This window comes from Jaculus jaculus, chromosome 19 (assembly GCF_020740685.1).
Source record: "Jaculus jaculus isolate mJacJac1 chromosome 19, mJacJac1.mat.Y.cur, whole genome shotgun sequence".
NCBI classification, from domain to species: domain Eukaryota; kingdom Metazoa; phylum Chordata; class Mammalia; order Rodentia; family Dipodidae; genus Jaculus; species Jaculus jaculus.
In genome coordinates, this window is record NC_059120.1 from 28,697,950 (window position 1) to 28,711,069 (window position 13,120).

Genomic DNA, 13,120 nt, shown 5'->3' on the forward strand with positions numbered 1-13,120 from the left:
AGCAAAAATCCATCAAAATACACTCTTCTTCTGAAAAGTGAAGGAGTATAGTTATTCTTAGACACAGTGGAGAAGCTGGAGAGACTAAGATTCATCAGAAAGGAGGAAAACAGCCACAGTCCCACTGAGGTACTCACAGCCACGATCCGTGCACCTTGACCGGCAGCAGCAAAGACCAAACAACAAATGTTTCAATTCCCTCAGCCTTCTTGCAAAGTTAAGAAATCTAAACTAAAGACAGCTGAGATCAGCTAAAGAGCTACTGAAAGTGTGAGCAACTCCAGAAGTCTGAACTCTCCCATCGCCCACCATCAGAACCTCAAACCTCCAGCATTTAGTCAAGAGAGGCAGCACAGCCAGAAGAGTGGATCAAAGGTACAGATGCACAGCACAACACAGGGGGATCGAGGCAGGCACTCAGCATTGGTAAGATTAGAATCTACCCCAAAAGGTAATGAGGCTGACAAAAAAAAGGTACACAGGCCTGCACTGCAAAAGCTAATCTCTCTTTCCTTGCCAGGGCTGGTTATGGGGTACATATTCTTGGTTGGCTTTACCATTTTTAAATAACCTGTGTTTGTGGGTTGAATATTGTTGCCTTTGAGATATATATATATATATATAACCAGCATATATATATATATATATATATATATATATATATATATATATATATATATTGCCTTTGTTTTTCGCTTCTGTCATTACTGGGGACAGGGTCAGATCCAGATCCAGACTGACTGGGAACCCAACCCAGAACAGAAATCTTTACCTCACAGCCAACAAGATTAAGGGTGTAGACAACACATACTGTTAGGGATTTTGACTTTATATGACTATCTGTTTGTTTTAATCCCCACACTTGCATACTTTATGCTCGTTTTTATTGATTGTGTATGTTACTCAGTTGAAGTCTACAATTTTTCAGTAAATTATTCCACCCAGTCCACTAGAATACTTGTTTAGCAAGCACACTCAATACCTACAATTACTTCTGTAGCTTTGTTTGGGGACAAGGGCTACACCTGGCTCCTTGAACTCACATTCTGAGGGTATATAGAGGTGGATTGCTACATTCGGGAACATTGAAGATAAGTAGAAAACCCAAGCATAAAATCAATTCAGGATGCAAAAGTTGCTACAATATAAAACAAGAAACTCAAAGAATCAAGAAAATAGAGTCCGAACAAAAACTATAAATCCATCAGAAATGATCACCAATGAGACTATTTTAGATGAAATGCCTGACAAAGATTTCAAGAAAATGATGATATCTATGATCAAAGAAATCAGAGAAAAAATGAAGGGAATCAAAGAAGAAAACAAACTGAAAGACAACATACGAAACAAGCTTAATGAAATAAAGAGGTCATTACAAGACATGAGTAAGGAAATAGAAATAATGAAGAAAAAACAGGCTGAAATCCTGGCTCTGAAGAATATAGTCAATGAAATAAAAAACTATGTGGAAAGTCTCACCAGTAGAATGGATGAAGGAGAGAACAGAATATCTAAACTAGAAGACCAGGTGGCAGATCCATTACAGTCCAACAAAGAGAAAGACAAGCTAATAGCAAGGTATAAATGGGAATTTCAAGATATCTAGGACGCTATGAAAAGATCTAACATAAGAATTCAGGGTATAACAGAAGGAGAAGGATTTCAATCCAGAGGCTTAGTAGGGTGTTTTCAACAAAATCATAGAAGAAAATTTTCCCAAATTGGGGAAAAAAATGCCAATGAAGATACAATAAGCTTTTAGAACACCAAACCAACAAAACCTGAAAAGAACCTCTCCTTGTCATATTATAATTAAACTACTAAACACATAACCAAAGAAAATATATTGAAAGCAGTTAGAGAGAAAAAGCAAGTCACCTCCAAAAGCAAGTCCATCAGAATAACTGCAGATTACTCAATAAAATCTTTAAAAGCCAGAAAGTCTTGAAATGATGTACTCCAATATGTAAAAGATAACAACTGTCAACAAAGTTTACTTTATTCTGCAAAGCTATCCATCCAAATTGATGGAGAAATAAGGACATTCCATAAGAAAAACAAGCTAAAGGAATTTATGACAACTAAACCAGCTCTACAGAAAATATTTGAAGGATTTTTTTTTAATTTTTGTTTATTTATTTGAAAGCGACGGACAGAGAGAGAGAGAGAGAGAGAGGGAGAGAAAGAGAATGGGTGCGCCAGGGCCTCCAGCTGCTGCAAATGAACTCCAGATGTGTGCGACCCTGTGCATCTAGCTAACGTGGGTCCTGGGGAATCCAGCCTCAAACCAGGGTCCTTAGGCTTCACAGGCAAGCGCTTAACTGCTAAGCCATCTCTCCAGCCCTGAAGAAATTCTTAATGCCAAACAGAAAGCAAAACACACACAGGGGGAATAGGAAAAAATAAACCCACTCAAATAACCATTAAAACAAATGAGTAGGGATGGAGACATTGCTTAGCAGTTAAGCCCTTGCCTGTGAAGCCTAAGGACCCTGGTTCAAGGCTTGATTCCCCAAGACCCACATTAACCAGATGCACAAGGGACTGTACGCATCTGGAATTCGTTTACAGTGGTTGGAGGTCCTGGCATTCCCATTCTCTCTCTCTCTCTCTCTCTCTCTCTCCCTTTTTCTCTCTCTGTCTGTTGCTCTTAAATTAATTAATTAATTAATTAAATAAATGAGTAAAGGGAAAACAGGAAGCACTACAAAATAAGAATGGCAAGAATAAATACATACATTTCAATAATAACTCTTAATATCAATGGCCTCAATGCACCATCCAAAAGACACAGGCTTGTAGACTGGATTAAAAGGCAGGAACCGGGCTGGAGAGATTCCCATCGGTTAAGCGCTTGCCTGTGAAGCCTAAGGACCCCGGTTTGAGGCTCGGTTCCCCAGGTCCCACATTAGCCAGATGCACAAGGGGGCGCACGCGTCTGGAGTTCGTTTGCACAGGCTGGAAGACCTGGCGCGCCCATTCTCTCTCTCTCCCTCTATCTGTCCTTCTCTCTGTGTCTGTCGCTCTCAAATAAATAAATAAATTTTTTTTTTAAAAAAGGCAGGAACCTACCATTTGTTGCCTCCAGGAAGCTCATCTCTCAATAAAAGATAGACACTGCCCTAGGTTGAAAAGATGGAAAATGGTATTTTAAACAAATGGGCCTAGGAAACAAGCAGGGGTTTCTGTCCTAATATCTGACAGGATAGACTTCAAATCAACATTATTGAGGAAAGATAATAAAGGTCATTTTATACTGATTAAAGGAACACTCCAGGAGGAGGACATTACAATCCTAAACATATATGCACCAAACATGGGGGCTCCCAGTTTCATCAAGCAAACACTATTAAACTTAAGGTCACAGATAACATCAAACACAATTGCAGTGGGAGACTCCAATACCCCACTCTCATTAACTGATAGATCATCCTAGCAAAAAATAAACAGAGAGACATTGAATTAAATGATGTCATGGAACAAATGACCCTAACAGATATCTACAGAACATTCTATCCAAATGCTGCAGAATATACTTTTTTCTCAGAAGCACATGGAACATTCTCTAAAATAGACCATATAGTAGGACACAAAGGTAATCTCTACAAATATAGGGAAATTGAAATAATTCCTTGTACTCTATCTGACCACAATGGGATTAAACTACAAATCAGTAACAAGAAAGATGCAGAGTATACAGAAATTCATGGAGACTAAACAGTATACTATTGAATGATCAATGGGTCATTGAAGAAACCCAAAAGGAAATCAATAAGTTCATGGAATCAAATGATGATGACAATACAACATACCAAAACATTTGGAACACAATGAAGACAGTCCTAAGAGGTAAATTTAAAGCTCTAAGTGCCTATAGTAAGAAATTAGAGCATTCACAAATAAACAATTTAATGCTTCACCTTAAGGTCCTTAAGGTAGAGAAAGAAGAGCAAAGCAAACCAAAATTCAGTAGGCAAGATTAAATCATAAAGATTAGGGCAGAAATTAATGAAATAGAAACAAAAAATACAATCCAAAGAATCAATTAAACAGAGTTGGTTCTTTGAAAGGATAAACAAGATTGATAAACTCTTAGCAAATATGAGGAGAAGGAAGAAAGAATAGAAAAAAAATAATAAAATTAGAGATGAAAAAGGCACCATTACAACAGATACCAAAGAAATTCAGACAATTATAAGGACATACTTTAAGAAAATATATGCCTCTAAGTTTGAAAATCTGAAATAAATGGATGATTTCCTTGATTCATATGACCTACCAAAATTAAATAAAGATGAGATAAACAATTTAAATAGGCCTATAACAAGTACAGAGCTCCAAGCAGTTAAAGAAAGTCTCCCAACTAATAGAAGCCCAGGACCAGATGGATTCACTGGTGAATTTAAACAGACTTTCCTGGGACATGTAACACCAATGCTTGTCAAACTTTTCCATAAAAAAGAAAAGGAATGAATTCTACCAAACTCCTTCTGAAGGAAGCATCACTCTCATACCAAAACCAGGCAAAGACAGAAGAAAAAAAGAAAATTACAGACCAATCTCTCTCATGAACATAGATGCAAAAATTCTGAACAAAATATTGACAAACAGAATACAAGAATATATCAAAAACATTATTCATCCCAACCAAGTTGGCTTTATCCCAGGGATGCAGAATAGTTTAACATATACAAATCAATAAATGTAATACATAATATAAAAGGTATAAAGGACAAAAATCACATGAACATCTCAATAGATGCAGAAAAGGCATTTGACAAAATCCAACATCCTTTCATGGTAAAAGTATTACAGAAACTGGGAATAAAAGGAACACTCTCAACAGAATAAAAGCTAATTATGACAAACCTATAGCCAACATAATACTATATGGTGAAAATCTCAAAGCTTTTCCACTAAATTCAGGTACAACACAAGGGTGTTCACTGTCCCCACTTTTATTTTATGTAGTACTGGAAGTCTTAGCTACAGCAATAAGGCAAGAGAGGCTCATAAAAGAGATACAAATTGGAAATGAAGAGGTCAAATTATCACTATTTGCAGATGACATGATTGTATACATAAAAGACCCTAAGAACTCTACTAACAAACTGTTAAGAGTTGATAAACGCTTTTAGCAACAGTAAATACACAGAAATCAGTAGCTCTCCTATATACAAACATGTGGAGAATGAAATCAGGGAATCTCTCCCATTCACAGTTGCCTCAAAATAAATAAATAAAGTAGGAGGAAGTGGTGATGCGGGGATGGCGGGAGCCAGAGCTCATGGCGACCCTCATCCCCTGCATTGTGTGCACTGTGCAGTGGCCCGGCGGAGGCCCAGGGGGCCTGGGTTCCAGGGACAACACCCCGACCACTGAGGCGCTCTTCCTGGTGCTGGGCACCGGGGTGATGGCGCTCAGCCACCCGCTGCTCTGTGTGAAAGTGCTGATCCAGGTGGGTCATGAGCCGATGCTGCCCACCCTTGGGACCATTGTACTGGTGAGGAAGGTCCTCTAACTGCCTAGTACATTGTGCAGGTGGATAGGAAGATGGGGCTGTTCGGGGGCCTGAGTCCCAGCCAGATGCCCAACGCCCTGTCCACTGTGACACGGGGCAGCTTGAAGAAGGCTTCCCTCCAGATGAGATCGAGCAGGTTTCTAACAAGATGACATGAAAACATTTCTGAAGGAAGTTGTGAAGGAGACATCCTACGAGATGATGATGCAGTGTGTCCCGCATGCTAGCCCACCCTTACGTGTCATCTCAATGCGCTGTGTGGTCCAGTTTGTACGACGGGAGGCCAAGAACAGCAGTGTGCTGAACTCCACTGGAAAGATCTTCAAGGAGGAGGGGCTGCTGGGGTCCTTCGTCTGCTGAATCCCTCACCTCCTGGGAAATGTGGTTTTCTTGCGGGGCTGTAACCTGCAGGCCCACTTCATCAATGCCAGCCTAGTGGATGACAGCATGAGTGACACCCAGGGGCGATGGGGAATGACCAGAATCCAGGTTCCCAGTTCAGCCAAGCTCGGGCCGTGGGAGCTACACCAAGTTTGTGATAGGGATTGCGGTGAGCATGCTGACCTACCCCTTCCTGCTTGTTGGAGAGCTCACGGCTGTGAGCAACTGTGGGCTGCAAGCAGGGCTCCTCCGCTACTCCCCAGTGTTCAGTCCTGGACTCACTGCTGGAAGTACCTGAGTGTGCAGGGCCAGCTCTTCTGCCGCTCAGCTTGCTTTTCCGCCATGTCATCAGGGTTGTGCTTTGCCCTGGAGTAACCTGTCACCTGACCAAACACAGGGTCTCATCCCGGGCCCAGTTGAGGACCCATCATCTCAGATGCCTAAAAGCCTTCTGTCCATATTCACCATGTTTCTGTCCTGGTGTGGGGCTGGTGGGGGCGGTTGGGCCCTAGGGATGGTCACTTGTTACCCTGGGAAAAGTGGGGGGAAGAGTGGGGTGGACCCCCATCCCTTTCTAGGTGTGCGGAGACTACATTGTGCAAGGCCAGGGAAAGGCTTGGGAGGCCCAGGGTTGGATCCCTCTCCCTCCAGCCACACTCTTCATCCCGCTGCTCATCTGAGAGCATCCCTCTCCTGCTCTGTAAATATTGTGCCATCATGTCTTGGCCTATGCTGGAAAACTGACACTGGGTTCTGGCTTCGTTTTCTTCAACACTACTTTTTTGACACTAGAGCAATTCCTTGGTGATTGGAAAATCATGTGACTCCTCAGAATATGTTGTCTCTCATCTTCCCCTTGCATGTGTAATAGTGGAACCTGGGACATGTGGAATCTGTCACCTGTGTGCTGTATGAATACACAGAAGTTAGGTCAGTGTCTAGTCTGTAGCAGAGGCCCATAAGCTATGAAAAGGCTATAAGGGAGGGAGGAGAGGGAAGGTCTTAAGGGGATGGTATTGTATGTATGTAAGTAGAAGAACAGATTACAGGGAGGGGAAAGGCCTAAGCAATGTCAGGGGAAGAGATTATATAAAAGAAAGGTGTAGGGGAGGGTCAATCAAAATTCAAGGTATTCTGAACAAGACATATGAAAACCTACTTTCTTAAATAATGGCACATCCAGAAGCCATAAATTGTTACTAGAAAATTTTCAGTGCCAGGGATGGGATACCTTCCAGTGAGTTGTTGGCTAGGGAGGTCCCTGTTGCCTCTAAAACATTATAGGCTATTGCCAAGGCCCTTGGTTTCCCATAAGAAAGAGATGGTAAGACCCTATTTCTAAAGACTTCACATGCCTGAGCATCAAACTCATTGAGAAATAAAACTGGTGTTGAGCAGAAAACCTTCTCCCTTGTACCCCAGCCAACTGAAAGTTGGAAAAATCTGCACTGTATGCAGTCTTACGGGAGACAAAAGTCATGAGAGGTGAAAACAGTGGACACTGGAAACCTCAAGTTTGGCCAGACAGGCCAAATGACTGAATGAGTGCAATAGTGGCATATCTGCTCTGGGAGAAACCAACTGCCCTTTAATTGGACTGAAGGCATGCTCTGTGGGAGGGAATACATGCCTGGTACTGAAAACCTAATTAAAAGCCTATGGTGGGGGAGTTCATGAACCTTAGGGGTATAAAGCCTGCCCTTGTCTGAGTAAATGCATATATTACTTTCACCAAATTTCCCTGAAAGCACTACACTTAATGTTCATACTCATATATTAAGGCTACTCTCACTTCTGGTTGAAGAAGCTTCTCTTTTCAGATGGCGATGACCACTGGGGTGACCCAAAAGGCAACATAGTGCTGAGCAGAAGGGATGGAGGAGTGTCCAGCACTGAAACATCTCACACCCTCCAAGGCTCAGGGTCCATTGCTGAAGAGGTGGTGGAAAGAATGTAAGAACCAAAGGAAGGGTACCACTCCTTACATACAACTGTCCTGACAGAATTTGGCCTCAATATACAAGACCTCACAGTGCCCAGCTATACTCACACAAGACCCTCATAATAGAAGAAAAAGATAATGACATCAAATTAAAAGACAGGCTAATGGAGAGAGGTGGGGATATGACAGAGAGCAGAGTTATGAAGGGGAAAGTGGAGGAGGGGAGGGAAATACCATGGTTTGTTGTCTGTACATATAGGAGTTGTCAATAAAACACACACACACACACACACACACTCAAAAGTAGACCAGAGACTCACTGGGGTTTATTGATGGGGCTCTGTAATAAGGAAAAGAGACTTCATCACAAGGAATAAAACCAAGCAGGTGAGTGCTGGGGGGTGTTGTAGTCAGTTCCAGTTCCATGTTGCTGGGATGAATATGCAAACCAGACACAATTTATAGGAAGAATGGTTTGCTTCATCTTACAGATCCCAGGAAGCTCAATAAATGGCAGAAGGAGCTGGCTCCCATTCATAAATCTAAGCAGGGAGACAGCGCCACCAGTAAGCCCAAAATGGAAAGCAAGCAGCAGGGACCCAGGCATAACTCCTACTACTGCGCAAAGCTTTTATTTTTTTAGAATTTAGATCTGCCCCCAGTGACACCTTAGGACTGGACCCCTGCAGCCATCCACAGTGACACCTCTTCCAGTCAAGTGGCTGGAAATCCAAGTTACAAACTTGAGTAAAACATCTGTGTCTATGAGGGAACATATATTCAAACTGCCACAGAGGGGTATACATGGCTTATTCCTCAGACAATCACAGGTAAGTGCATGGAGTGCCACATAACCACATACACATGCATTAACCATGAGTGGTGCACACCTTTAATCCCAGCACTCAGAAGGCAGAAGTAGGAGGATCACCATGAGTTCAAGGCCACCCTGAGAATACAGAGTGAATTCCAGGTCAGCCTAGACTAGAGTGAAACCCTACCTCGAAAAATAATAATAATAATAATAATAATAATAATAATAATAATAATCATCGAAGCAGAACCAGGATTTCCAAGAGGTTAATTTAATAAACAAAACTTTAAAATAATTAAAATACAAACCCGTTATGTCCTTGGTGGAAAAGGCAGGCAGTAAAGCATAGATGGAACTTTAGGGAAAATAAAAATACAAAATGAGAAATCAAGACTTCAGAACTGAAAAATAAATTAAGAATCAAAATTATTTTAAATATTTAGTAGCAAAAATCAAAAGTTCAAAAGAAAATATAAGTGAAACATAAAAATTATGAATGAATGAAATTTCAGGATGCCAAACTACTTTTAAGTATATAAGAAATCCTGTCATCTCTAGATAGGCCAAAAGTAAAACAACATAAGAGAATTGATAAGGCATTTCCCTAAACTTATAATTATAGGAACTCTATGATTTTTTATTTGGGTTATTCTGACAGTAACACCTGTGCTCTTTCTGTTACATCATTCTTTATTTACATTATCCCTGGATATATTATGGTACTTGTATCCATTGCCTCCTGCTGGAAGTAACCTTATCTAGATTGCCTAATCTAAGTGCCTATGGTCAAGGTATATGCCCTCTACCTCAGTTTGTATGATCCCAATGTGTGTATGTGTGTAGTTACAAACACAAGTCCCTACTTGGTATTTCTGACTTGTCTAACAAACTTGTAATTATTTTTTAATGTGTGCTTTTTTTATTAAGTAGAAACTTTGGATATATCATGTGTTGGTACCATTATTTCCCTCCTCCCTGCCCCCATTATACTGAGGTCCCCACTCAGTGGGGCTGCTGGTATTACCCATGGGGCTGTGGGTTATGAGATGTGAGCAGCAGTCATTGTTAAGGCAGGGGGCAATGCCTCTAGACATTCCTTGCCACTTTGTGGCTCTTACAATCTTTTTGCCCCACTTCTGCAAAATTCCCTGAGCCATGGTGGATGCTTTTTAAGTCTGCTTTAGTGTTGGGTTCTCAGTAGCCTCTGCATTTACGCTTTGGTGCATTTTGTGTCTCCTCAGCGTCTGTCCCTGACCTGCTGCTGGTTGTCATCTCAGCACAGAAGCAGCACTCATGCTCATCTCTCCATTTCCTTTGTGGTGTCACCTGGGCCTTGGCTGATGAGCAAAGGGGTGGTTTGTCTCCATGGCTCCATTGCCTTCTGAAAAAGAGACACATTCTCCAATGAAGAATGAGATTAGCATAGGTTAAGCATGGTTAATTAGGAGAAATTTTGGTGGGTGTAGCTTCTCTTTTGGCCGAAGACTAGTGGGAGCTTCTCGATGGAGTCCATGATCTTGGTCTCCAAAGGATTCTGACTTGGTTTCCAGTTCTGGCGAAAGGTTCCTTTCCATTAAGCAGATTTCTAAGCCAATAAGAAAGCCATTGGTTACTTACCTAGGTTAGATGTCACTATTGCACAGGCATGTCCATCTTCTCAGGCTAGTTGCTTTAGTATAGCAGTGTCTTCAGTTCACAAACAAGGTTGTTGGCCATTTTCCTTCTGCAGCTCATGCAGCAGTTTCCAGTACTATATGGGCTAACCATCTAGGGAGTGGGTTCCTTCCAGTATCCATCTTGATCTCTCAATGTTCTGTGTTGGCAGCATGTGGTGTCTTTAGAAATAGGGTCTTACTTGTTACTTTGGGTGGGTATTCGAGTTCTTTGACAGAAGCCTGTCTTGTCTCTCTGATCAACAGCTCAATATGGGTTGTAACCTCTTTCTGGTACTGGGAGGTACAACCCAGTGCTGAATATTTTACAGTTAGGCTTATTCCACACTCTCCAGGGCTCCTCTTACCAGAAAATGCTTCAATTTGCCTGTTGAGGGTTGTATCTATCAGTCTGTTATTGAAAAAAAAAGTTTCTATGGTAGCATTTAATTTTGGATTTAATTTTGTGTGCATCTCACCTCACCCTCCCATTCTTCTTTCTGAAATCACTTCAATCCATATTTTCTATCCCTTGAGTTGCCTGTCAGGTATCCCTGAAACTCAAGCTTTTCCAGGTTAGGAACCACAGATGAGGGAGGACATGTGTCATTGTCTTTCTGTGCTTGTGTGAGTATGATCTGTTCCAAGTCCATCAATTTTCCTACAAATTTCATTGTTCTATTTGGCCTTACTGCTTAAGAGAATTCCATTCTGTGTATGTACCATGTCTCATTATCCAATTATCAAAAGAGGGACATCTGGATTGACTCCAGTTCTTGTCTATTGTGAATTGAGCAGTTATAAACATGGTTGAGCAAATATCTATGCAGTGAAGAGTGGGGCTTTTAGGATAGATGCCCAATAGAGGAAAACCTGGCTTAGTTGGTAGCTCTATTTTCATCTTTTCCAGGAGTCTTCTTATTGATTTCCATAGTGGTTGTACAGGTTTGCATTCCCACAAATAGTGAATGAGGGTCCATCTTTCCACAGAGCCTTACTAACATTTATTGTCACTTGATTTTTAATGATTGCCATCCTCACTGGGGTAAGTTAAAATCTCATAGTTGTTTCAATTTGCATTTCCCTGATGGTTAAGCATGTTGAACATATTCTTAGGTATTATCCATTGGTATTTCTTCCATTGGGAATTCCCTATTATGTTATCTACCCCATTTTTTGAGAAGATTGTTTGATTTTTTTAAATTGCCCATTTTGTTTTGTTTGTTTGTGTGTTTGTTTGTTTTGTCTTAGTTCTTTGTAATTTATAGATATTAGGCCTCTGTCAGTGGTATAGCTAGCTCGTGAAGATTTTCTCCCATTTTCTGGATGGTGTGTTGGTTCTGTATATGATATGTTTGCCTGTAAAAAAGCTTTCTAGCTTCATAAAATCCTACTGGTTGAATGATTGTTTAATTTCCTGAGCTATTGAGGTGTTGTTCAGGAAGTCTTTCCCCACTTCTTTATTGTGGAGAGGTCCCCCTGTTTTTTCTTCCAGGTGACTAAGAGTTTCAGGTCTCATGTTGAGATCTTTAATCCATTTGGAGCTGAATTTTTTTGCATGGTAAGAGGAGTGGGTCTAGATTCATTTTTCTACATGTAATTATCCAGTTTGACTGGCACCATTTATTGAAGATGATGTCTTTTCTCAAGTACTTTTTTGGCTCCTTTGTCAAAGATCAATTAGCTGTAGTTGCTTAAACTAAGGGCTGGGTCTTCAATTCTATTCCATTGATCTTATGTCTATTTTTGTGCCAGTACCTTGCTGGTTTTGTAGTACAGGTTTAGGATTTGGTATGGTGATAACTCCTGAGGTGATTTTTTTTTTTTTTTTTTTTTTGGCTGAGGATATTTTTGAATGTCCAAGACTCCTACCAACCTGTATAATTTTTTTCTGTTTTCAGGAAGGGTCTCACTCAAGCTCAGGCTGACTTGGAATGTACTGTGTATTCTCAGGGTGGCCTTGCACTCATGGCAATCCTTCTTTGCCTCCTTAGTGCTGGGATTAAAGGTGTGCACAACTGTACCCAGTTCCATAAAATTTTTGAGGTTACGTTTTCTTTGTAAAGAATGATGCTGGGATTTTTGTTGTTATTATATTGAATCTGTATATTTCTTTTGGCAGGATTTCAATCTTCACAATATTAATTCTATCTATCCAGGAACATAGAAGGTTTCCATCTTATCATATCCTCCTCAATTTCTATCTTGTGTGTTTTTATCTTTTCAGTATATAGGTCTTTAACATCTTTGGTTTGTATGATTCCAAGGTATTAATTTGTGTGTGTATGTGTGTTTGTGTGTATGTGTGTGTGTGTATGTGTGTGTGTGTGTGTGTGTGTGTGTTGAAAATGGGACAGCCTTGCTGAATTCTTTCTATGTATATTTATATTTTTCCTATAAGAAGGCTACAAATTTTTTTATGTGTTGAGTTTGAATCCTGCCACTTTGCTAAAGGAATTTATCATCTCTAAAAGTTTTGGGTTAATTATGTTTAGGATCATGTCATCTGCAAATAATTGGGCCTTTTCCTTTACAATTTACATTCTATTTATATCTTTCTCCTGCCTTATTGTTTGGGATAAAACTTCTAGTACTATGTTGAAAAATAGTGGTGAGAGTGGCCATACCTGCCTTATTCCTGATCTTAAATGGGATCTCCTTGAGTCTCTTCCCATTAATTCTGATTAGGGGTTTATGTGCTTTGTATATAGCCTTCATTATGCTGAGATATAAATCCTTCATGCCTATCTTCTCTAGTGTTTTGATCATGAAATGATGTTGTGTTTTGTAGAAGACCTTCTCTGTATCTG

The 13,120-nt window shown here is 40.4% G+C and overlaps 1 pseudogene; it reads left to right on the forward strand.

The window, feature by feature from the left end:
* The first annotated feature begins 5,398 nt into the window (after window positions 1–5,398).
* Window positions 5,399–6,307, forward strand: LOC101595951 (annotated as a pseudogene).
* Window positions 6,308–13,120: the final 6,813 nt, after the last annotated feature.